Source organism: Taudactylus pleione, unplaced genomic scaffold (assembly GCF_031769625.1).
Source record: "Taudactylus pleione unplaced genomic scaffold, aTauple2 ptg000064l, whole genome shotgun sequence".
In the NCBI taxonomy this organism is placed as follows: domain Eukaryota; kingdom Metazoa; phylum Chordata; class Amphibia; order Anura; family Myobatrachidae; genus Taudactylus; species Taudactylus pleione.
Genome location: NW_028284466.1, coordinates 650126 through 677239, shown reverse-complemented (window position 1 = coordinate 677239; position 27114 = coordinate 650126). Strand labels below are relative to the sequence as shown.

General features: G+C 44.7%; 1 protein-coding gene across 6 annotated transcripts in view; it reads left to right on the top strand.

Annotated features, from left to right (window-relative positions):
* The window catches only part of MBNL3 (muscleblind like splicing regulator 3), a 163489-nt gene that overhangs the window by 25711 nt on the left and 110664 nt on the right, over positions 1-27114 (top strand). For 5 of the 6 annotated variants that reach the window (XM_088465742.1, XM_088465743.1, XM_088465744.1 and 2 more), the window contains exon 1: positions 1940-1988. The exons of the other annotated variant lie outside the window; for it this stretch is intronic. The gene's annotated coding sequence lies outside the window, so the exon portion shown is untranslated. Of the gene's footprint in view, positions 1-1939; positions 1989-27114 lie in introns of those variants that run through there. 6 annotated transcript variants of the gene reach the window in all.

The window sequence follows — 27114 nt, the reverse complement described above, 5'->3', positions numbered from 1 at the left end:
TATAGACCTGTGGATTTGAGCTGCGGTCATAGCCAAAGGTGGGGACACAGGCCGAGACGCAGATGGTCCAGAAGGAGGTTGGATTGCATAGTATCTTGACGTGTAAATAGCTCTAGCAACTGAACTAACTGTCTTTGGGACACCTCCAATCCTTCCAACTGATTAGCGATGCCCTGAAGGAGATCCGGTCCTAACCTCTGTCCACTAGCCGAATCCTTGAGGCCAGTGCAGACTGTCACGCTCGGAGGTATTTGTGAATTCGGCCTGGGTTCAGAGAGAAGGACAAATGTGCGATGCTTGAAGACCCTGGCTACTTCAGGTGACTTGGGCTGAAATCGGCCAGATCTGTACATGAGCTGAACCGGACTGGATCCAGACTTGGACTTAATAAGCATAGTAAAGGGGATTTGCTAAACTGCGACAGCGCAGAAACTGGGAGCAGCATCCACTGTAATGGACTCAGGAACACGTCCCAGGGATCCCTGGCCTGGGCTGACTAGCGGTCAGGGCTGATTCTGCGGCTGGGGGGCCCGGGGGTGGTAGGACTCCCCTGGCTGTGGCATCAGCCCCCCCGCTAGAAAGAGTGCTGGTTCTGGAGATTACAGGGGGACCACACGCAAGTTTTTCCCCTGTAATTCCAGGACAGGATCAGAGCCCAGTGCTGGTTGAGTTAAGTACAGGGGGAACCCTACGCAATTTTTCCCCTGTACTTAGACAAACTGGACTGGCTATGAAAGGTACAGGGCTAGTTCTGTTTTAGGGGGGAAACCCCACATCATTTATTTTTTTGTAAATGTTTCTAAGCTTGTTACAGTATGATACATGCATGCATCTCACTGATGTATGCATGTATCTGTGTGAAAACTAACTGCTCATGCTGAAAGAGAAAGCGTGAAAGTTCTATTCAGTCGGGGATTTGCAGTTCGTTTTGAAGTGGGATTTGCAGTTCGATTTGTACATGAACATGCCAAATCGAACTGCAAATCACTGTTCCAAACCAAATCGAATTCGATTTAGAAAATGCTTCTAAAATCGAATTTTAGTAAATGAGGGATTTGAAGAGGGATTTCTACTTTCGATTTGATTCGGTTTGAGCTAAATTGAACTTCAAAACTAAAGTAAAATCAAACTTTGATAAATATACCCCTTAGTGTCCAATTGGCAGTTTAACACCAGCCTTGCAATATATAGGCACTCTCACTATTTGAATGTGAAATAATTGTTCTTTGTATTACCATAGCCATAGACATTATCACTTGTGTGGCGTTCCACTTTTCAGCATTAAAAAAAAATGCCAGTGGGTATGTGGCCTTTAGAGTGAATGACATTTATTTTTTCTGTGTTGCAGTTGCATGGTGCACCTCTGCTGTGTTTGGTTATAAATAATATAGCAAATAATGCTTAGAATTCTGCTACTCTTTGCTTTACAGTGAAGACCTATGTGCATATCAGTCATGTGTGCACTGTATAAACACAGGTCACTTGTGGAGATTTATTTCATGACAGCATAAAAATGTATTCTGGGAAACATTGTATTTTATGGCTGTCCCTAAATGCAGAAAGAGAGAGTCTGTGTAATTTGATATGTTCTTGAAAGCTTTGCTGAGGATAGTATGCTGCAGATATAAGCTGTGTCAATAGGAACTCTATTCAGTCTGTGCAAACAGCCTCGTGACCCATGCTTGATTGGCAGATCGTACAAGGGAGGGCCTTTCTTTAGAAAGAGCTCTCATTTTGGCGGCACTTCTGACTGACTGATTTCCTGACTGCTTACTTATTTTCTTTTCCCCGTACTGCGAGACCTTGTGCACAGTAATATTTCTCGCTTTGGTGGCTTATCGCTGGAATACAACACATTGGAGTTTGCAGAAGATGGTCGGTGGTTTTTGTGCATGCTAATCTCTGGAAAATGCAGCTTTGGCTAATGAGAAGCTTCCAGACGCAGAAGAGACTGATGTACAGGATCACCTTACAAGACCAGTTGCCAGGTGTGTTTTGTGTGGGAGTTTAGAGCAGAAATATATAGCGTGTATATGACATGTTTAGGCGTCAGGATATTTGCACATTAAGGGGAGAATGTGTGCGTATATGTGTGGGTGTGCACCCATGTTCTGTAGACTGGCCAGACCTCACCTTTCATACATTCAACTAGATCAGTGATAGGCAACCTGATACACTTCACGTGCCGCGGCTCACTAACCTTCCAAAGGGCCGCACACTACCCTTAATCTCAGTAATAAGTTAAATCAATACATTTCAGCGACAACTATTTGTAATAACATATCAGCAAGAGTTTGACACAAGTGTTACAAGATATAACAAATATGACATCGTAGCAGCTGGAGTTGCACGTGAAAGGTAAAGGACCATACTTGGCTCTAGGGCCACCTGTTGCCCATCACTGACTTAAAGGCGAGCACTGGGCCAGGTTAACAATATATTACATGCTGAAAATGATCCAGAGATGCAAACATTGAATACTTTATTAGAATTGTATTGTTCTGTCTCTAAAAGCACACGGATGCAGATACACTGACACATCCATTTTGAGGAGTTAATATTTAACCATATAGATCTGTACACATGCCCATATGGAAAACGGACAAACAATTTGCATAGATTGGTTTCAAAGATGTAATATAAATAAGCACGGGTGGACCGTATTGTCAGACCATGTGCTCAGCATGCCTCCCCATAATCCATATGGGAAAGTGTGTGTGTGTGTATAGATGTTAGCCCAGTGTAACCTGCTTGTGCCACAAGAGTAACTTTTTATTTGACACTGCAGGGAATACCTGCTCCAATTATGTGTGTGTGTGGGTGTGTGTGTATTGCATTGCATATCTTGTTTAGCAAGCCCTTTCAGTGCAGAGAGCATAATGCTAAAGCGACACGAGCTAGGAAGGGGTTAATGAGCAGGTCTGGTACCGTGTAGGAAAGGAGCTAAGGAAAGATTTTATTTATTATTTTTGTTGTGCAGGAGGAAGTGCAGCTATGAGATCCAGGGTGAGCGGAAACACTGCTGTGTGTGTGTGTGTGTGTGTGTGTGTGTGTATGTGTGGTGCTCACAGCTGGGTGGCTGTTCCTCCTTTCCTCTTTTCGCAGTATATGAGCAGTGTAAATGTGATCTCTTTCAGGTGCACGTTAAGGGCTCGTTCGCAGCCATATGCTTGGTGTTTTCAGGTGAAGACACATAAAACCTTGGGAAAATAAGATTAAAAGCACATTTTGTTTTGGTAATCAGGAAGACATAAAGAAATGAATGAAAACAAAGTACACAACAATGGATGAACAATGAAACGGGTTGCAGGGCTGATTCCGAGATGGACGCTAAAGGCACAGCCGTTGCGTCTTTGTATGCAGTGGCGGTGCGAAATTACGCAAAAACCACAGCGGGCATCTTTAGTAAAAAGGCGCCCACTGCATACTTCTGTGACCGTTTTGCTACGTCTGAACGCACTTATGTGGGGAACAATTCCTAACATATAAGGTCATTAAACACTATCATAAATAGATTTAAGAAGTGCCTATTAGGTGACAAGCTATCAAGGATTTATTTTATCGATATTTCTCAGTGAAAATAGTATCATGTATTAGGTGGAGTATTATACTTTTAAAGGAAACCGTACTTTTGATATTCACTCTGATAATTAGGCACTGCCTTTCTATAGTTACAGTAGCTATATCATTGTGCATTTAGTTTTTTGCTTGGTCTTATTACATACCTCCCATTTGTCCCGCATTCATTGGGACAGTCCAGTTTTTCTGGGACTGTCCCACCCGCGGTCCGCAGTATCCCGCGGTGAGGGGGGGGAGTTGGGGGGAGCACACACAGCAGCTCTGCATAGCAAAGCAGGAAGTAAGTAGAGGGAATCAATGTTGTGCGCATAAATACACATTTTATATATATATATATATATATTGTGATAGAAGCACTGGAGAAGTGTGGAATGGCTTATATATATGTCCTAGGTTCCTGTCATATGTGTTCTGAAACCCCCAGGAGAAGTCTGTTTGGGAAAAACAGACTAGAAATGTCGGCTTTAGAGAAAAGCCAGTTTGGGTCCTGGGGTGTGGATGTGAGGAGAGGGAGGGCTCCATCCACAGGCCACTCCAGGTTTTGGGCCTTTCAGCCTTGTAACAGGCTCATTAGGGCTTGCAGCTGGAAATGGCTAATATAAGCTTGGTTTGTTTGTGGCTGAAGGTCTCACACCTGGGAGAGCAGGCAGACTAGCCTGTTCAGAGACACTTGGTTACTTTCCTTGTAAGTACTGTGCACGTGTTTTGTTTATGGTGAGGGCAATAGGCCCTACCATTATTATAGTGAGGGAATCTGCTGTGTAGCTAGTGCCCAGCCGGGCTAGGACTTATGTTTATGTTTTGTTTATGTTTTCATTTGGCACGATAAAGACTGGCGCCGACCATTTTGTCCGAGAACCCCAGACTTGTATCCTGTTTCTACGGCTGCTGTGTGTGTAAAGAGGGAGTCCATCTACCCCAGGAGAGGGACCCCTACCCTGACTGTGTCACATTATATATACTGTATATTATTTTTTTTTGTATCCAAAGAAAGCCTTGTAAAAATACAGCACCAATGAGCACTACATACTATGTAATTGACACTGGGTACCCTGCCAACTAAGGGGAGGAGAGTGGGAGGAGTTGGAGCCACCTAGAGGGACTGATGGGAAAATATCCATCTGTCCCTGCAGTTTACACCAGTGAGAGGGATTTTCTACAGATATCACCACATTTAGATGGCTCAATGCTTTTGTGTTTGCTACATAGCAGAAAACATTAAGGGGTAAATTTTACTAAAGTGAGAGATTTTAGAAATGGAGATGTTGCCCATAGCAACCAATCAGATTCTACTTAACATTAACTAGCACCTTCTAGAAGATAACTAGTATCTGATTGGTTGCTATGGGCAACATCTCCACTTCTAAAAACTCTCACTTTAGTAAATTTACCCCTAAGTGTTGTAGAGAGCAATGGTTTGCTTTCTACAAAACAATGATGTAGAGTCAGGCATTACCGGAGAAGATTATTGCATTATCTTCTCCGTTAAGCCTTTCCTACATAACTGTTTTACCTAACACATGTAGAAACTATAGTTTCCTCATGATTTAAGTAACACTTTTGCTTGCTAAATAGGCTCCTTTAGGTGAAATGATTTGTATAAAACTGAAGTGAAAATTAAGTTGTCTTAAAAGTATAACATTTTGCTACTTAACAGCTGCCTGTAGTAATAAATGCGGAGAATGTGTGTCTGTTATTGGCTGAACTAATGTTCATCAGAATGCAGCCAGCAGTTTGCCAGCAATTCCCCTGGTTTATTGTAAATGACCTGATACTACTTCCACGCCTTTGCAGCAAACGGTTAATTTTGCAAGCAAGTCTTTTTTTTTTTTTTTTTTTAAGTCATTTAAATGTTATATCAACAACTTCGGTAGCCGTTTTAAATGTTTGTTTAAATGAAAGGACTATTGTGGAAGTTTTCAGGAAGTGAGTGGAGTTTACTTGCAATTCAAAGAACTAGTGTCAAAGAGACATATTGCCTAGTAAGTATGTATGATGAGTTTGATAATTTTTACTGACTGTTTTTAATCAGTAAATATAATTATAGTGTATCTAATTAAAAGGTAAGCATTATTAGCTACTATTAAATCATTTACATATATAATGTTATGAAACTCATGCACAAGATATATTAACAGAACATATTAAGGAAACCCCTTTATCATAGAACACTATGGGGTCAACCCTATTAGGGCAATGCATTGGATTGGAAACACCGGCAACGGCACTGCAACTTGCCCTCCTCACGGCCTGATTTGTGTACGTAGCCCTAAGAGGCTGCAAACTGAAATCGAGAGCCCAGAAGTACAGTGAGGGTGGTATATAGTCGCGCTTACTCACACCGCGAGCCAAGTCTCGGCAAGTAGGATTGACGCCTATAGGTTTACCCTGTACTTGGTTGTCCCCCGGACTCGAAGATGTGATTTATGTAGGGCAGTTTCACAGGAGATAGATCCAAGTTAGTACTGGTAAGCTTCAGGATGTTGCACCAATGGATTCAGCATTCACTGTGCAATACTGGATTGCAGGGAATGCCAGGCCACAGCTTAGACTATCCAACAGTATGAGTTGCATGCATGATGTGGTACCCAAATGTAACCAGTAACATTGTTTTCAGCATAGCGCAAAGTCACTAATGAAGCAAGTAAAATAGGTGGAAATTATAATATAGGTAGAATGGTAGTATGCAGCAAGCAATAGGAAAAGCAGACTAGTGACCACATGCAAATTGGGCTTAGAAGCAGGAGGTAGTCTGGGAGACAGAGAAGGTAGAATAGTGGTGACAAGCTAGTAGTCGGTCCAGGTAGCAGACAAAGCACAGAAAGGCTATTAAGCTGAGGTTAGGATACAGACTGAGCAGGAACACTGAAGCATAGGTAAATGCTATAACCAGTTCTGTACTAGTGCTAAGAATTGCTATTTAATGCAGCTATTACCAATGAGGATCCAGTACAGGGCCAGCCCCCAGACATATACTGTATATCAGTGACCACAAGAATAAAAAAGATAATACAGGTAGAGAAAAAGCAAGTGCAACAAAATGCAGTTACGGGCTTTTCCGAACATATATACTTGCAAACTTTGCTCTTATATATGTCTAGTAGTAGACCGTCCTTAGCTTGCTCTTTATTTATAAACAGTAATTTATATAGTGCACATATATCGTGCAGCACTTTAAAGAGAATATTTAGCAATTCACATCAGTCCCTGTCCCAGTAGAGCTTTCAATCTATAGTCCCTACCACATGTACATGCACACACATACACACTAGGGTAATTTTTGTGTCAGAAACCAATTAGTCTACCAGAATATATTTGAATTGTGGGTGGAAACTCACACAAGCACAGGGATTGAACCCAAGGCTTCAGTGCTATGAGGCAGTAATGCTAACCATTACACCAACTGTGCTGCCCGGTTGGTTGCAGTCTGTTTCAGACATTGGAGAGATATCTTATTGTGTGTTGGGTGGAAACAACTGCGATACCTGGTTTTGAACTACTTGAACTTTGAGTCATGTTACTAGGCACGAACAGGCTGCGATGGAGTGATTCAGATGATGAGTTGAAAGGGCTGATAGCATCTGATTTGAACACTTGTATGTGACCTAATGTAATTATGACGCTCAACTCCTGGACTGAGTAGCATGACTCGACCATGTGTAGCCAGCTGAAGGGTCTGAGTCTAAGTCGCCTGCTAAACTGCACGCAGTAGCGTCTATTGGCAGTTGCCTGACTGCAAGTTTATGCAAATGCCCCTACAAATGCCTTCACTGGTGTTATTCTGATCTGCTGATTGTGCAAGGACTGAGAAGCCCAGTCCTTAGCGTCCGTGCATGTTGTAATACCAATTGTTGCATTGTGCCAATTTCAGAGGCAACATTGAAACTTGCACCAGCCCCCTCCGTCTGACCATGGCCTCCTATGCCTGCACTGTGCATCTGTAAAGGTAGCCACTTGCATTGACACGCTCGCCAGTGCCTCCCATAGCATTTTCCACTGAGTGGACCATTTTTACATGCACTACTAGCCGCCTCCCAGTCACCGCCCAAGAAAGCCCATCACTTTATCTGACACATTTCTGATACAGTCTGACCCAATCGCAGTATCACTTTTTTTACATGCACTCTGTGTAATGCATGCGCTGCTGGAGTTTTCCGAAATCTTCAAGCATGCGCAATTGCAAAAAAATCGCTCAACTACATGAATATCGCCATTGCGTACAGATTAGAATCAGAGCTTTAAATGTGCAAGCAAACTATTTCATTGTAGTGTTGGAGCAACTCAGAGCTTCTGTGAGCATCCCAGTTTGTGAGTTCAAATCAAGGAGTAATGCCCCTGTAGTGCCCATGCTCTCATAGTAATGCCCCTGTAGACCCCATACCCCATAGTAATATCCATGTAGTGCCCTTACAGTAATGCCCCTGTAGTGCTCATGCCCCCACAGTAATGCCCCTGTGGTAATGCCTCTGTAGTGCCCATGCCCCAATAGTAATGCCCCTGTAGTGCTCATGCCCCATTAGTAATGCCCATTATTGCCCATTCCCCCATGGTAATGCCCATGCCCCATAATAATGCCCCTGTAGTGCAGCTTATTAAAAAAAAATACTTACCTTGAACCCTGCTCCTGCATCCAGCGGCGCGTCCGGTCCGCCGGCTACTCCTCGGAACTATGGGGGAAACGTCATGACGTCTCTCCCATAGTGCCCGTGGGGAGAGCCGGAAGCTGGAGTTCGGGAAAGAACTCCAGCCTCCGGCTCCGGTTACACCGCGTCGCTGCAGAGAAGGAGCCGGGCGCCCGCTGGTAATAAATATTACCAGCGGACATCCGGCTTGGAGGTCACTGGCACCGGATGCCGGGCTGGAGGTCACTGGCACCGGGTACAGCGGCGCACCTGGTGCACGTGCACCTCCAGCCCCCCCCCCTAGTTGCTGCCTACTAGAGCAGAGACCATACACAGGGACATTTGGTTAAAGTGACAGGAAACAGTGCTGATTGGGATTAGTTCCATGGCCCAGAGTATATTATAGTGCACAGAAAGTTGGTTATTAATATAATAGAAAAGGTAGTAACAATAAGTAACATTAATGTAACAATAAGGTTATTTTTACTGCCCAGATATTAATTGGGATACTAAATTCAGTAGTAAAGGGGGATGGACTGATTGTATGTGAATCCCAATTAATATTCTACAATGTGATTGCAGGCTTTACATGGAGTCTCGAGATAGCTACTTTTATCTATATTAGAGCAAGTTATGGCTGCTTGTATACACAGTGCTCAGTGTGATTGTGTATATCGTAGATAAATTAAGTTATCTTCTAGGCTGGGTATTATTTTGCTTTATATTGTCCCATCTGTTAGGGATTTATTTTATCTACGGAAATATGTGTTTTTTTTAAAGTTGTCTTGCTTTTGATTTGTGTGCAGACAATGTAACATACATGTAACATACATCTACTGCAGTGTAGTAATAATCTCCTGTGTATACATTATATGGCTAAGTAGACCTTATCTGTCATTGTACTCTGCCTTGCACTTTGACCATTGGGATAAATATGGTTTGTAATCTGTGTGTAGCAGGAAGTCCTTGTCAATATATTTATAGTAATTTGTACATGTTGAGTTGTGGTATTGACAGATACCGGTCTAGACAGCGTCTCTATTACAGTATTGCCCTTAAGGTAGAGACTTGGAGAGGTCACATCTAGATCAAGGTTTTAACAGCTGATTCCACTAACAAATGTGGCATCTCTAGTCTCCACTATAATGAGCCTGATATGAATGGGTCAAATGTGAATAACCTTCCCCATCCTTTTTCCCTGTTGCAGACTTAAGGTTATTATATGTCAACAGTAATTGCAAAATGCTATCTTGGTAAAATTGCAGACTTGGCTATATTTATGAGGATTTTCATTCTGGTGCTGAGAAATATTCTCTTTTTGCAGTCATTTTATAGGCTGAACCGATATTCTTAAAATTGTTATCAGTGAGAGATGTACTGGACTGGAACCAAACACCCTCATTTGGCAGTCACCTGTTTCACAGAGATCCATTCCATCCTCAATTGCCAGACGCCTGTTTTGCAAAGGGTCCAAGTGTTAGCCCTTCCCCAGCAACAGTTCTAAAACACCCATAAGGGACACTATTTAAGCCTGGGGGCACTGCATAAGGGACCAGCCTGGGGGCACTGCATAAGGGACACTATTTAAGCCTGGGGGCACTGCATAAGGGACCAGCCTGGGGGCACTGCATAAGAGACACTGGGCCTGATTCAGAGACGCTCACAAAAAGCGAGCGCTCACTCTGAATCAGGGCGGACGCTTTTTTTTAAAAAACCCGGCCTCCTGGCCGCTCGCTAAGCTGTGAGTGACCACCCACAGCTCTTGCGAGCGGCCAGGTGATGGTCGCGACCATCGGGCTTGCTACGAGACCCTTGTGGTAGGGTCTCGTCTGCCACAAGCCCCAGTGAGCTTCCGGCTCTAATGGAGCCAGAAGCTCACTACTGACTCCGTTTGTCTAGCCACCCCCCCACGTCGACTACAAAACGGGGCGAGCTGTTGATCAACATAGATAGCCGCCCTGTTTGTAGCGAGCCCCGGAGCGACTGAATTTCTCACTCGCTACGGGGCTTGCGCATGCGCGTGCGCAATGTACAACCATTGACCCGCTTGCGAGCGCATAGCGCTTGCGAGCGGGTCAGAATCAGGCCCACTATTTAAGCCTGGGGCACTGCATAAGGGGCCAGTCTATGGGCACTATTTAAGACTGGGGCACTACATAAGGGACCAGTCTGGGGACATTACTTCAGCCTGGGGGCAAAGCATAAGGACAAAGCAAAACTACAGGGGGTAATGCATAAAGGGGAAAACTACAGGGGTCATTGTATAAAGGGGAAAACTATAGGGGGCAATGTATAAAGGGGAAAACTACAGGGGGCTCTGTATAAAGGGCACAAATACAGGGGGCACTGCATAATGGGCACTTTTGACTGAGAGCCTGTGAGGGAGTAGCCTGAGACCTGTTGGGCTGGAATGGTAAAGGAGATACCCCTTTTCCCGGCGCAAGCATAATAGTGAAGGCCCCCACCCGGCTACTTCTTGATGCCGCCTGGCTGGAAAAAAATTCTGGGGAGAACACTGCTGTCCATTGGGCAGTGTGCACGGGCGGTCTACACTTGCAGCAGAGGCCGCGGGGAGGGTGGCGGAACACGCCCCCCTGGCCAGTGGGATCCGCGGCCAGAGACACATGATGGTCGTTCAGTGTGAGTGAACGACCATCATCTGCAGATATATATCTGTTCAGTGTGTACCCAGCTTTACCCCATTATGTAGCTGTTTTATAAAAAACAAAAACAGATATATACATTCAAATGTATATATCAATAGTTACATTAATGCAATGCGAACATAAAAGTGGATCCTTTGGCTCAGTAGATTATTCTAATATCTCACTATAATATGGTTTTATGCTATCTTGCATGGATATCAGATGCAGGAATAATCATAGAACGGATAATATGCTAGTTTTTGAATGCCTGTATCTGTCTCATCAGTCTCCTCATTATAGACTGCAAATGCTTTGGCATAGCTGGCAACATTATGGAAGTCTGAATTGGGATACGGATGGCATTCATTCCTACTCAGGTAGTCAAGCTGTTTGCATAATCACTTGATAGGCATAACCTTCTCAGTATCTAGATCCAGTAATACTAGTATCAGGTGGCCCATCCTTTAAACCTGCTTGATCTTGTCATAGGTTCCTTTCAGGGCTTACCTTAGACCAGTGTTTCTCAAACTCGGTCCTCAGGACCCCACAGAGGTCATGTTTTGCAGGTCACCTAGCAGGTCCACAGGTGTATTCATTACTAACTGACATGTTTTAAAAGATCAACAGATGGAGGTAATTATTTCACTTGTGTTTCTGTGAGGAGACCTGGAAAACATGTACTGTTTGGGGTCCTGAGGGTCCTTGAGAACCTGTGCCTTAGACCATACCTCCTTTGTCCTGATTTTGGCAGACAGTCTGGAATTAAATTCAGAGTTTTGACCCAAAGTGGGCATTTCTGATTGGATTGTTCGGATTTGGGCAGATCAGGCGGATCTTAGGCGTTCTTAGGATCTTAGGAGTTTAGGCGGATCAGGGGTGGGGCATATTTTGGCTAGATTTTGTATGTGTAAATGTTGGGAGATGTGATGGACAACCTAATATTTCACCAAACATTGAGTTCAACCACTGGGAGATATTTTCCTTGATTACTCATGATCCCATAACCAGACCTAAATTAAATCCTGAGGCTAATCAGCGAGTTAATGCCAATTGTTATAATGTTCCAGTGGCCTCACTAGGGTTGGTGTCACCCATTGCGGCACTGCGGACTCCTCGCGCGTGCCTGATGCACGGGCACGCTTGTGGACTTGGTGGTTGACATATTGGGGACATGACCCCGTGTTATGTCCCCATTGTTAACATGCTGGGGCATATCCGGCGCTCCTGGAGCTGATGGGAAGCCCCTAGCCTCTTCCTGGACACTATGGATGAGTGCGCACCGTTGCTCATTGATACCACCCGAGGGGGTGACATCAAAACAGCAGAGCAGCTCCCCACTAGTGACACAGCTGTTGCTGTTATGTTCCACTGATATCCTCTCTCAAAAAATGTTCCATATCTGTTTTCTATTGAATTTTTACATTTATCACCTCACTCATACAGAGCTACACATATACTCGCACCTCCCACCTCAGAACCAGGCCCACAATGTCTATTATAATGGTAGTACCTATCAACGCATGAGAAATAGGTTGTGTTCTGTCATTTTAAACCAGTCCTTTGTGGTGCTGCCATTTAAACCGCACATCAAATGGTGGGTCTGGCACTATTTGTTCTTATTTTACTTTATTTGAATGCACTTTTCATGTATTTATGTATAGGGGAAAAGCAAATGATTGTGAATGGACTCTGACTGGAAAGCGTTTCTAAATGAGCACTTGCACAGTATATACAAATATGTAAAGGCACAGTATATACAAATATGTAAAGTGTAGAGTGAGGACTTCCCTTTTTATGAGCTGAAACAATAATCACGAGTGAAGCCTGTCACTAATTGTAGTGAATTCACAGGCTCCCTATCTGGCTGTTGTGTAGCAGTACCGGTATGCAAGTAGATGGTCGACAGTAACCATCAGATTGTCTACATGTCGAATACTTACCGACTTTTCACGAATTCTGTCCAGGGGCAGCCCGGAGAGGAGATGCTGCTATCAGCTTCAGGGTCGGGACCAGACTATAGCCGTTATTAGGCTCCTCCCCTTTGCAGGAAAAGCCCAGTGATTTGTGGGTCCGTGAGGAGGGGACGGGGCTAAATGATGTGAATCAGGTCATTTAGCCCCGCCCCTTCCCTACGGACCCGCAAATTTCTCGTAAAATCTCCCCATCCTGCCCACTTAACTAGGAAGTGGGCGGGATGCAGGAGAGCTGCCTACTCTTTGGGGTGCAGAGCCTCCCGCAACTCCCATGAGAGTAGGCAAGTATGACATGTCGACAGGCACCATGTTGATATGCTCAAAATGTCACCAAGTGAAAAGTCGACATTCTGAGGATGCCGAGGGTAAGGGTTAGGCGGCGTGGCCGGAAGGTTTGAGGATTAGGCGCTAGGGAGAGGTTAGGGCTATGCTGTGGAGGAGGGGACGTAAGGGTTAGGCAATTAGGGGAGGGTTAGGGTTAGAGATTAGGGTAAGGGATAAGGGAATAATACTTACTGGAACGTTGCTCCTCAGATGCCTGCACCGGAACTACTGCACACGTGACTGCCGAGACCCTGAAGAAGATGCTGGAGCCGCTGGGGGTAGGTAAAACACCACTAGATCACCAGGGATGATGGTCGACATATTATCCGCGTAGAAATTATGAATGTCGACATGGTGTATGTCACCAGATTGGACATGTCGACATAACTGTCGACCATTCAAACCACACTGCAGTACTACTTTACTGGCGACTGTTACTGGCAGCTCCTGACCCCTTACTTTGTGTATCAGCAGTGCAGGGTAGCATGCAGAGCATTGACTCAAAACCCTGAGTTCAACATAGGACAGCCAATAAAGGGATTAGAGTTAGAATTTTGCAGGATCTGGATCTTGTAAGTGTAATAATGTTTATTGTTCATAAGTAGTCTTCACAAGGTCTGTTACACATCCTGCAGCCTACACATTTCCACAGACCTGCACCTACTCAGACCTTTGGCTTGGTCACTGACCTGCAGCTTTGACCCTTCCATAAGCTGATTTATGGCAGTAGCCCCTATTGCAAGCCATGTATTTCCACACTGCCCCATTAACTGTTTTATACCCCTAAATAAAATGTCCCGCTTCTTCCTACTGTCTCTATTCTCCCACTCATCTGCAGTGTAATCTTGCATGGGCATGATCCTATCTCATGTCTGTCCATGATCTGTCTACTCATATGTCTTTTTCATGTCGGACGCTGATTTTATTTTTGTATGCCTTGCGATTTGTTCTGTTAATTGCATCCATACATTTATTATTCTGCTCAGTTTAACCCACCTCGCTGGTATTATTCTTACTATTTTCATGTATTTCATATGGAATGGGATTGAAATGCCGGCGGCTGTGTAGCAGCCGGTCCAAATCCTGACAGCGCTAGCCCGACGCGGAGGAGATCCCGACAGCGGAGGCAAGTAATCTAACCCTCCCCCCCCAACCCCCCTTTAGGGGTGCCTAACCCTAACCTCCCCCCGTTGGTGCCTATACCTAACCCCCCCTTCCCCGCATCCTAAACCTAACCCTCCCAAGTGGGTCCCTAACCTCTCCACCTAGTGCCTAAACCCCCCTTCCCCTAGCCTAACCCTCCCCGGGGGGGGGGCTAACCTCAAGTGCCCACGGGGGGCATTAAACCTAACCCCCCCCCCATCCCCGGCTACATCGCTACTTACCTCCGGCGCTGGATGATCGGTCCGGCGTCCCGTCGGGGTCCCGGCGTCGGGATTAACATAGGTGTCAGTATTTCAACGCCTATGTTAAATCCCCTGCCGGGATTGTAGTGTCAGGATTGAGAAGCTGCCGGTCTCATAACTACATCCCATTTCATATATGTCATGAGCTATGGAATTTGTGGTGCTTTACAAATAAACGATGATGGTGCTGATATCGTAATGCCTTAAGGATGATACACTCAGAAGTACAACATTGTACACCCAGAATACAGCAACATGGGCTCTTTATATAGAGCCCAAATCAATCCCATACATTAAAATAACCACTTGAAATACTGCACTATCCTAGTGGATTTGAGGTGGCCTATCTGGGAGAAGGGGTAGACTGCACCGAGCCAATCCCTCATTACTACATTGTCTGGTCCAATGGGGTAGAACTTTGCCCAATTCACACCAGGTTCCATTGTGCATTATTTGCGACTTTGTACATATGTAAAGTAAATTCTTGTGCTCTTATAATCGCAGCCTGGTTTGTTTAGTACACGTGAGCGTCTTTTTGTTGAGTCTGTGATGCGAATAAGATGCAAAATTTAAAGAAAGATACTCTACACTACACATCTCAGTCGCGCCGGGTGTCTTGACCTTTACAGCATATGGATGCTCAGTAAGTGAGGACACATTTCTCCTTCATCCACTAGGGGACACTGGAGTCTCAGTACAGTGGGGTATAGATGTGGGATAACCGGGAGCTGGCACTTTAATAAATTTGAATAGTAGCTAGCTCCTCCCCCTCTATACCCCCCTACAGGTCAGTCTAAATTTTGTGCCAAGGGAGCTGGTCACATACAAGAGCTCTCTGCTAAAAATCAATGGATCCTCGATCAGCATGAGGATCAGACAGGCAGCTCACTGCCCCTGCCTGTCTTCTTTGTTGGAGCTGCCGAGGAGACCTCATCGCCGCTGCTTGCAGCGCGCGCTGGGGGTCTTCAGCTACAGAGACCACTGTCTCTGGGGGGTAGCCAGACGCGCTGCGTGCTGCGCTTGTCGCGCTCCCCCATTAGCTAGCCCGCCGCCGGAAGCATTTGGCAGCAGAAGGTTAGTGACTCCTGGCACTCTGATTAGCAGGTTGACCAGGAGGAAATGACAGGCAGGCATTAAAAACACTAAGCAGCAAGAATGGAGGGGGTGGAGCCTAACACACAGTTCAGCTTCTGCATTCCAGCAGCCCCAGCACTTCCAGAAGGAGGCTGGTGGCCATTTTACAAACACAGGCTGCTGACACATGCAGAGAATAAGATCTGTCTACCCAGATTGTGCCTGCACAGTGGGAATAGACTTGTGAAGATCAGGTTGGACTGTGTTTACACAGTGATTACAGCATTATATTGTGTTAATAGCACTGGTCTCTGAAGCAGAGCTGGTTAGGCGGGGTTGATAGCATAATCTCCCTCTTTGCCCCTATCTCCCTATCTCTTCTTGAAATAGTCTGTGTGCCTGATTCAGACCCGCTCGCGAGCGTTGAGCACTCACAAGCGGGTCGATGGTGCCCAAGTGCGCATGCGCACGACGGAGGCGACTCCGTCATGCGCGAGACCCGAATAACGATGGCCAAGCTGTCGTTAAGGGTCTCGCACCAAAGGGGGCGTGCTGTCGATGGTGATTGACAGCACTCCCCCTTTGGTGGGCGTGCCGGGGGCGTGGCTGCCCAGATGGAGGCGTTCCCATGGGAACACCTACCGTCTGGGTCCGGCCCCACTGACATCACTAGTGATGTCAGTGGGAGTGCTTTTGGCTCTGATAGAGCCAAAAGCACTCCTGGGCTTGCGGCAGCGAGATCCTACCGCAGGGTCTCGTCGCAAGCCCGAGGGTCGTGATGGTCTTGACCATCGCGACCATCATTTTGGCTGCTCGCTATAGCTGTGGGTGGTCATTCAGAGCAAGCGCTCTGTCAGAGTGTCCGGCTCTGAATCAGGGCCTGTGTGTGTGTGTGTGTGTGTGTTTGTCTGTATCACTTTTCTCTGTGTGCTGTGTACAGTGAAGTGGTAGAATGTCATCTAAGGGGTCTAAGGCTGCACAAAAAACTTTCTCCTGTAAGAATTGTGCAGAGAAGTTTACACAGGGACTATCATCCAGTTCCCTGTTGTGTGAGAAGTGTGTTTCAGAAACACAGACTGCAGCATCATCACAAAATTCATGGACTGATCAAATTACTTCAGTCATGTCTCAAATGTCTGCAGATCTGGAAGCTTCTCGCAGGGAGAGAGAGGCTGAAAGATCTCAGAGGTCTGTCTTCTCTGAGCCAGACTGGGCGCGGTCTTTTGCCAGGTCTGTAGAAGGGCTCACAAGGGTTATGCCAGCCCAGGTTCCTCCCATGGCATCGTCCTCTAGTGTCCCTATCAGGAGACTTATACTGAATCCTCTTATGTGGAATGATCCGGACGAGGACAACATGCCTGATACGGTGGAAGGGGAGGTACAGGACCCTATAGAGGAACAGGTGCCAGAGGAGGCAGAGCCTGTATATCAGGGAGTAGAGGCGCTGATTGCAGCGATACGCCAGGTGTTACATGTTGAGGACCGGGATCCTGTAGAGGTTAGGCTGTCTATCTTTAATAAAAAGCAGAGACTGGCAGCCTCCTTTCCAGTGTCTGAGGAATTGGACGAGAACCTTACCTCAGCGTGGAAACACCCTGATAAAAGGTTTCAGATTTCAAGGAAGCTTTTATCATACTATCCCTTTCCTGCAGAAAGCAGGCATTTATGCAAAACATCTCCAGCAGTGGACCCTTCAGTGTCATGTCTGTCTAAAAAGACAGTGCTCCCTGTTCCAGGTACAGTGTCTTTAAATGAGTCTTCTGACAGGAAGTTAGAAACTACTTTGAAGTCAATGTACACTGTAGCAGGGGTGTCTCTTCCACCCGCATTAGTCACCTGTTGGGTGAACAAGGCGGTGGAAACATGGGCTACGCAGCACGCTGAGGGCCTTAAGACCGGGGCTCCGGCGGAATATCTGGTTCCTCTAGCGGAATCCCTAGATCACTACACCTAGGGATCCTCCAGATCCCTAGATGTTGTCCGGGCTCTTCGGATTTATGGTGATAGGACAGCATCCCTCCAGAAGTCAGATACGCTGTTTGTTCGATATGATATGGCGCGGCCAGGTTGGCCGGCTTCTAAGGCTACTATTTCTAGATGGATTCGTCTGACAAACAGACAAGCCTATCTGGCTGCATCAAAGCAACTTACTTCAATCACAGCGCATTCTACACGCTCGGTGGGTCCTTCGTGGGCGGCTGCCTGCGGGGTTTCCCTGACCCAGCTTTGTCGAGCGGCCACTTGGTCGGGCCGGCATACTGTACTTTTACTAAGTTTTACCGTTTTGACACGTTTGCGGCTTCTGCTTCACAGTATGGCCGTGCTGTTTTGCAGTGTTCTCAGTGCTCTCCCATGCGGGATGTGAGCTCTGGGACGTCCCCACCTTACTGAGACTCCAGTGTCCCCTAGTGGATGAAGGAGAAAACAGGATTTTGGTACTTACTGTTAAATCCCTTTCTCCGATTCCACAGGGGACACTGGACACCCACCTGGCGCTGTTCCACCTGCATTTGTTATTGTTCTGCCAGGTTTGGACAGTCATTTTTTTCTTCAAGGTCTGCTTGATTTGTTTGCATATTTTCTTGTTGTTTAGGTATGTTCTAGTTATTTTCTCCTCTGTTATTCTATTTCCAGCTTCCTCGGGCACAGTTTATTTAGACTGACCTGTAGGGGGGTATAGAGGGGGAGGAGCTAGCTACTATTCAAATTTATTAAAGTGCCAGCTCCCGGTTATCCCACATCTATACCTCACTGTAGTGAGACTCCAGTGTGCCCTGTGGAATCGGAGAAAGGGATTTAACAGTAAGTACCAAAATCCTGTTTTCTAGCCTTGGATGAAAGCATCATAGTAGGTGCTACACAAGTTGAGTCTTTAGTGAAAAATTAGAAAAATAAGGGCCTGATTCGGCAAGGAACGCAACTGTGAATGCAATAGCGATTACGCATGCAGTTCAACTGCGATAGTATGCTAATCCATTGTGATCGCTATGCCGCCGCAGAACTACATAAGGACGCCCGCTTTACCTTACACACATCTGTAATGTTCAGTAGGACTGCGAAAACATCGAGTACCATCGCAGCCTCACGCACACTTGCACTAGCCCTAAATTGCTAACTTCCACGCACGCTATCAGGCCTCAGGCTGCGTAGGGCATCGCAGTGGATAATTTATTCAAGGCCCTGCAACAGCGTTCAAATGCACTGGCACGCCTGCGTTCAGCCGTCCAACCCCCCGTTGCTACCAACAAACGGCACTTCCTGTCAATCACTCTGTGATGGGTCTGCATAGCTACTGCGATCTCAGTCCCCATCCCAATGGCTAGTTCGTGCACGCTCTCTGTGATGCATACGCATGCACAGTACGCAACAATCAGCCGATTGCGTGCCTATTAGCAACTGTGGGGGTCATTCAGACCCACTCGCGAGCGGCAGTACGCTCGCAAGTGGGTCGATGGTCCCCACTGCGCATGCGCACGATGGAGGGAGCTCCGTCGTGCGCATGCGCGAGACCCGGCGAGCGAAGGACTTTCCATCGCTCCGGGTCTCGCACCAAAGGGGGCGTGCTGTCGATGTTGATTTACAGCACGCCCCCTTTGGTGGGCGTGCCGGGGGCGTGCCTGCCAGACGGAGGCGTTCCCATGGGAACGCCTACCGTCTGAAGCCGGCCCCACTGACATCACTAGTGATGTCAGTGGGAGTGATTTTGGCTCTGATAGAGCCAAAATCACTCCAGGGCTTGTGGTTGAGAAACCCGACCACAGGGTTTCACTCGCAAGTCCGATGGTCGCGATGGTCAAGACCATCGCGACCATCTTGATGGACGCTCGTATATGCTGTGGGTGGTGACCCACAGCTATACGAGCATCCAGGAGGACGCTCCATTTTAATGGAGGAGGGCCCTGATTCAGAGCGAGCGCTCTGGTCAGAGCGTCTGGCTCTGAATCAGGGCCTGTGTTCCTTGCTTAATCAGGCCCTAAGTCAACACTTTTTAATTTTTTTATCAATTTGAACATTAACTTGTTGTATTACCTGGTGTCCATAATTTTGCTGAAGAAAAACAAAACTAAAATATTTTGGGAGACCACACCACCCACATGTGTTAGAAGATCATACAAATTAGTAAAGTAAAACCATATCTGTTTCGCATGGTTAATAATACGGGACTGTAAATGACGATCCTTGATGAAATCTGCCTTAGTGTGCCTAACACACATGTAACCTCCCCACTGAATAACATGATTATTGCACTAGCAAGGCTAAGGTTCATTTGATCACTTAGACAAGTGGACATGATAATTGAAAGTACCTTTTAAGCCTTTAATATCTCCACCCTGTGGGATAAGTAGCTCCTTTCCTTTATACGTATTATTCTTAGAGCATTGTTGGAACAAATTCCATTGCTACTTTGTGGAGCTATACAGTGCAGCAAGCAGTCGGGACAGTTATTGTATAGAATCTCTATAGAGTTCCCTATTAGTAATTGCAATGTATGTAAAAAAAATGTAAGGTATGCACAGAAAGAATGCATAGTCGGAACTATGACAATGACACTATGACTATAGATTCTGGCATTGCAAATATGGCTGTACAGTATCTGAGCAATTCTAATCCTTCCTATGCGTTTCTCTATAGTCATAAGAGACCCATGAGCCCCCACCATGTCTGGTCTGTTATTTCCCTGCAGTACTCACAAACCAAAATGACAGATCTGGCAGTTGTTAACAATGTATGTTGGGTCTGTTATGCTCCTAACCAAAAACGCCTTGACATGTACTGCCACATACTGTAGTTTTCTCCTGTTAATAGGGCAACTTGGCACTGAAGACTGGTTATAGCTTCAAGTTCTGGATTCGGTATGGAACAGAATGTAAAATTCCACAAACTTTGTGGGTTTATTAGCTTGAAGTTTTGCTTATGACATGGAACATTTTTTGATCTTTTTTTTTAAATATTTGTTAGGAAGGCATTCAGGTGAGAGAGAGAAAGAGAAATATTATCTTTCACCTCTTTGTTTCCAGACACGGCCGCTACACTATGGGGTATATTTACTAAAGTGAGAGTTTTTAGAAGTGGAGATGTTGCCCAGATTCTACGCAACATTTAACTAGCACCTTCTAGAATATAATAGCTAGATTATGATTGGTTGCTATGGGCAACATATCCACTTCTAAAAACTCTCACTTTAGTAAATTTACCCCTATGGTTCTTACACCTTTATATAAACTATCCAGCTTTTAAAGATATAAGATTAAGTTTTTTGTTTTTTTTCAAGTGTGTGATTTTATTTTTTGCTCCTGTATTAGATGATGAAGTGTCAGTAAATAGTGTTTGGCTGGTACATTTTATAAACCTGCCTATAAATAACCAACAGTTGGACACCAGTTCTTGGTTTTGACTACAATATAATTGTCAGGAAGGAAGCTAAGAAAAGCCAGTTCTAAGGTTCCAGCTACAGCTTCAAATGTACCCTCCAGTGGGGAGAGATACTATCCTGCTCATGAACAGAAATTCAACAGAATTTCATGATGGAACTTTTCTATTGGAGTATAAGGGGCAAATTTACTAAAGTGAGAGTTTTTAGTAGTGAGTTTTAAAAGAGATGTTACCCATAGCAATCAATCAGATTCTACTTAACATTTAACTAGCACCTTCTAGAAGATAATAGCTAGAATCTGATTGGTTGCTATGGGTAACATCTCTTCTAAAACTCACTTCTAAAAACTCTCACTTTAGTAAATTTACCCCTAAATATCATTTGGAACCAGTAACATCAATTAAGCCTTTCTTGGCTAATTTTCTTGAGAGAATATTTCATACTGAACTGCTAGGCCTCATTCTCATGGATATATGTGTAGTCACAATATGGCCGCCTTCACTAGGTGTAGGCAATGGACACATCTCTCATAAGCTATTGTGTTTCTGACATCCTGTCCGTGAAAATCCTGACCCAAATCCACGGTGGTGGCATTTTTATGAATCATCCATCACTGAGATCTTGTCATTCGCAGACCTGTGTCCATCATGACCACACTCTTTAGACTCGATCACTTGTGACTTGGACTGACTGATTTTTTTTCTTTATTTCCCTTTTTTTGTATGACTGATTCCAGACTGGTTTTGGGTGTCTGAACAATTTGGTTGACAACTGATACATTTTTATGTTTTATTCATTCATTGTGTAGTCAAAGTCTGAGATAAAATTGGGAAGCCAAAATTTGTGTGTAGGCCTAGCTCTGCCAGGTTCCAATGTGTAATGATGACTGTCCTTCATCACACAACTCAAGTCATCACATTGTTTTATGTTTGTTTTCAGGCTAGGCTAGTCTCCTGCCATTATCCTATCTTTTACAGGTCCACATTTTCCCACTTTGTGAATAAAAATATGCCGTCATGGTGGACATGTTAAATTGGCAGAGGGGAAGGCTATGGAGACACTGAGGCTGCAGCAGCTGTCACGGACTGCATTTACAATCTCACAGGGAAGAGTTCCAGGCGGCTGCACAGAACACAGCTGATGGATTGGGGCTATCATTTTATATTATTTTATGTATATAGCGACCGTGGGGGCCATATAAGACTGTCTCATGGGCATATTAGGTGTATGGGATTAAGGGCCTGATTCAGAGCCGGACGCTCTGACCAGAGCGCTCGCTCTGAATCAGGGCCCTCCTCCCTCAACTTGGAGCAGCCTCATGGACGCTCGCATAGCTGTGGGTTACCACCCACAGCTATAGCGAGTGTCCATGATGATGGTCGCGATGGTCAAGACCATCGTGACCATCGAGCTTGCGATGAGACCATACGGTAGGGTCTCGGTGACCGCAAGCCCTGGAGTGATTTTGGCTCTATCAGAGCCAAAATCACTCCCACTGACATCACTACTGATGTCAGTGGGGCCGGACTCAGACGGTAGGCGTTCCCATGGGTACGCCTCCGCCTGGCAGCCACGCCCACCAAAGGGGGCGTGCTGTCAATCAACATCGACAGCACGCCCCCTTTGGTGCAAGACCCATAACGACGGCTTGGCCGTCCTTATTCGGGTCTCGCGCATGCGTACGACGGAGCTCCCTCCGTCGTGAGCATGCGCAATTCGGCACCATCGACCCGCTTGCGAGCGTCCTGCACTCGCGAGCGGGTCTGAATGACCCCCTAAGTTGGCTATCTGGGACATACACGTTGTGGTAAAGAAAACTTCTGTCGGCGTACTTTGCTCCATACCATAGGAGACAATTTTTTCAAATGATTGTGGGTGCTAATGTTACCCCACCCCATGTGACTGAGAAATGCCATGCATTGGCAATGGCAGGGACAGCACTAATATTGGGAATGCCCAATCACCCACAAAGCTGTCTTCTGTGTTCCAAACTATATTAACTCTGGGGGGTCTATTCATCATCCCTTAATGGCCCCTTACACATGCAGAAATGCTAGTTTCCGCATATTTAAAGTAACAAGCCATTCATCATCAGGGGTTCGATAGGACCACCTGATATTCAGCAAACTACGAAAATGTTAAGTTTTTGGAGTTTTCCTGCGAGAACACATGCCATCTTCAGATGGCGCTTGTGGTCAGAGCCCCGCTCCTTCCTGAGTAGATCCCTCCGTCGCCTCCTCACTGACTGAGCAGCAGCCTTACGCATGTGTGACCTCAGGTAATGGAACAAGTAAGTAATGCTGCTACAGAAGAGTAGCAGTGTTACTGATTGCAGGGACAGCTGCTTTTTGGAGCAACTGTCCCCGCACCGGAGCAATGCTGAATTGCACTGGTGATAAGTATCCCCCGTGGTGAAGTGGATACTTAATCATCTGGGGCTATATATTAGATATGTTAGATAATGAAGCCATGCCATTGGGGCCAACATAAAGGTGTACTCAGAAACAGGTCACATTGGTATATGTTGCATTGGTATGCTTGTTTTACTACAATAAGTATAAGGGCTTTGGGGCAGCCAGGTAAATGAAAGAAAAGGATGTGGTTTGGATTGTGTAGACAATTCACCTTGGGCGAGATGTAATGTAAATACTGCCCTGCCCACATGTAACTAAGGAGTTGACATTTTCGTAGCAACTTTTTGTAAACTGCTGAAAGGAATGTACACTTGATAAATGTAACATTTACTACAAGTAAAATGCATAATTTACTCTTATTGAGACCAAATTAAATGTACCTCTGCACGCTGCACATTGGATGTCCGCTTGGAGCCATTTTAGCCCTAACTGGCAACAGTGTGTGTTTAAGCACAAAGATTGCTGCGCGTGATCTATATCTGATGGGGAGCAATTATATTGTGTATGTGTAATTGTGCAATTATATTTCACTGGCCTGTGATAAGCTACCCAGGCACATATAGGGGTCAATCCAATTAGGTGCGAGTTGCTGTTTAGTCTTCGAATTTGCATAGCGAATTAATTTTGCAATCCAGTGAGAAACTCGCACTGAACCAATCAGGGTAAATTTGCAGCTTTCCATTTGCACCTGCCTGAGGGTGAGTTGGAAAGGAAAATCTTTATTTTAAGGTTAAAACGTCGGGACACCGTGCTGAACCCCTTGGACAGCCACTCCCAATGACTGATTAGGCAATTGGAAGTTTCCAATGAGCTTAATTAGTCCAATAATTACATGTCATTCTTGAGGGGGTAAAAAAAATTGTCCTCAAATTACCCCAAAATCAATTTTTTAGACAGTTTAGCCACCCCAAATTTAATTACAATATTTTATTTAAAAAAAAAATTCAAATTGCCCTGAAAGTACCCCAATCACCTTTGTTACTACTTTTTTTTTTTTTTTTTGCATTTTTCATTTAATTCGTTTGATAATAAACATAAAAAGTTTGCTTTTTATCATTTGTTTGCACTTTAAAAAAAAAAAAGCACTTTTACCATTTAAAAGCCTTCAGTACTTTTCCTATGCCCACAAACAGCTTTCTATACAGTCCTGCTAATTAAATTATACATTTTGGGGGGTCTAGGATGGCCTCCCCACTTTTTCATGCACTTCACTCATCGCATTTGACAGTCAATTCGCAAAACTCTGCTTCAAGTACCGCAAATAGTCATTTTTAATTGGATTGGAGAATTCTGGGGTGCGCACATTCATGTGAAGTCGTTGAGTTTTATGAAACAAGCTCGTTACTCGCAATTCGCACCTAATTGGATTAACCAAGTCCAAATTTTATATCATTTTATCGTAATTAGTTGTACAGACATGCAACTAATACGTGTGTGTGTACATATACATGTGTGTATGTATATGTGTATATTTACATATATTTATGCTACAAATTCTGTCCTGAGTCAGAAATGTACAGGGGGAACATGTGCATCCCCCGGACCCCTCACAAATGGCTCCCACTTGCAAGGGGACGGAGGAAAGGGAAAGTGGGAAAGTGCGGCTGTGCAAGTATAGGCAGGGAAGGGGGAGGATGGAAAAGAGGGACATCTAGACCCGACAAAATATACTAGTGTACGTGTGTGTGTGTGTATATAATTGCTATATTAAAACACCAGTCATCATTAGGAAGGTGTTGATGACGTCAGGCGTCTCACTAGGATGATGATACACTTCACCATGTGACTCCGTTCGTGTTTTTGTGTGAATAGAAATTGCGACTGCATTTTTTGACGGAAATGCGTAACTCGACATCAGTCCCGCTGTAAGCTTCAGAGCTGATTCTCATGATGTAAGGATGGGGAAGCGTTCCCTAGAGGTATTTACATCATACTGTCATTACACTGGGGAAGCTTCTGTATGACAAGAAGAATTACTTGTGATTATTTTACTTTTAAAACAACCTCCCTTCCTCAGCTGTTATATCTGGGGATTCCATATTATGCGTCATTGTAGGGTCCTGGACATAGGAATCTGTGGATCTGGTACCTGGGGACAAAGGGCTTTTAATAATAATAATAATAATAATAATTATTAGTACATAACATTTTTTCATTATCTGTGACTGAATATTAGGAATAAATCATGATATGTTATATATAATTGCCTGCTGTTATTATTCCTGCACTTTTAATAAAATAAACATTTTTGAGATCGAATACAGGCTCTGAGTAGAGTCTTTAAAACACAGCTTTCATACAAGTGGTTCTAAATGAAAAATGAGCAAGAAAATCATTAGTTTGAACACTTGGCTTAGATGTGAGGGATGAGGATGGAACAGGAAGTTCTAGAAAACCTTTGAAAATATATTTAGCTGACAAAACTGACATCTCCCTGACAAATGCCCCAGGTGAGGGAGGAACAACATAAAGCATTAGCAGTAGCACTCTCTGAATATTGCTTGTATGACTAAATCGCATTCTATTTTGGTTTGAGTGCTCAGTACATGTAACTGCAGCTTATCAGTAACGTGTAGGTTTAGTACATGAGGTGGATATCGGGGAATTCTACAGAGTCAATTCTATGGGATATATTATTGGCTACTCAATGGTAAAATGTTGTATCTGTTGAATATTTAATTTCTGGCTGATTTATGTCTCTTAGAAGAAATGTATTTATTGTATTGGGCAGAATGGATCTTTAACCTAAAGGCGCCCATACACAGTGCGATAAAGCAGCCGTTCTGACGGATTGGTACGATATTGCTGCTATAGCGTACCGTGTATGGGCATGATATCGGACAGAGCGCGCTCCCGTGGGGTTGTACATCGCACCTCTGGATCTTACTGCAGGTTTATTTGGTCTGGGGATGCGAACAACGATCTCATGCAGCACTATGCGGGCGGGGGAGGAGGGTGCCGGTATATCGGGCGGTCGGCCACACCGTGTGTGGGGACCGCCCGATATGTCGGCTGTCAGATCACCCGTCGCGTCGCAAGGTGCATATCGCACCGTGTATGGGCACCTTAAGTATGTTCGTTTTAGAGGAGATTGTTCTAACAAACAGCTTTTATGACATAATTGAGAGTATATAATGATAACTTTATAATGGGGGAAAATTGTCATTGTAACCTTTTGTGTTTCGGTTTACCCTATGAGAAGGTAGTTAGCCAAATGATTTTTGTTGTCACTGTTCTGGCAAATGAGTTGTTACAGTTAAAGGTGGGAATTTGGGGCCCACATTGACCTGATCAGCACAGATTCCTTTTGGTAATGATAGGTAAGTTTGGTAAAAAAAATCACCAGATAGTAGAAGTGTTGTACCTTTCATGATGTCAGAGTTGCACAAGTCTGTTTTTTGTTGGTGCACATACAGATTGCTGTAGGAGAAGTGACGCTGGTGTGTTTTTATAAAGTGGATTCTCTCTGGGGTATATTTATTAACCAACAAGTTGCCAAAACCGCCAATCATCGGTGGCTTTCACCAAATGGATTTAAAACGGAAATATAAATAAATTCTAAATCTTGCTTGCTTAGCATTTATTTCTATTGCTGTTTTTAATCCATCTTTAAAGATGAACAGTGAATTTGAAAATATAGTTGTTAGTAAATATACTCACTTATGACTGAATGTAACTGGAAATTTAAACAGGAACGGGTTGA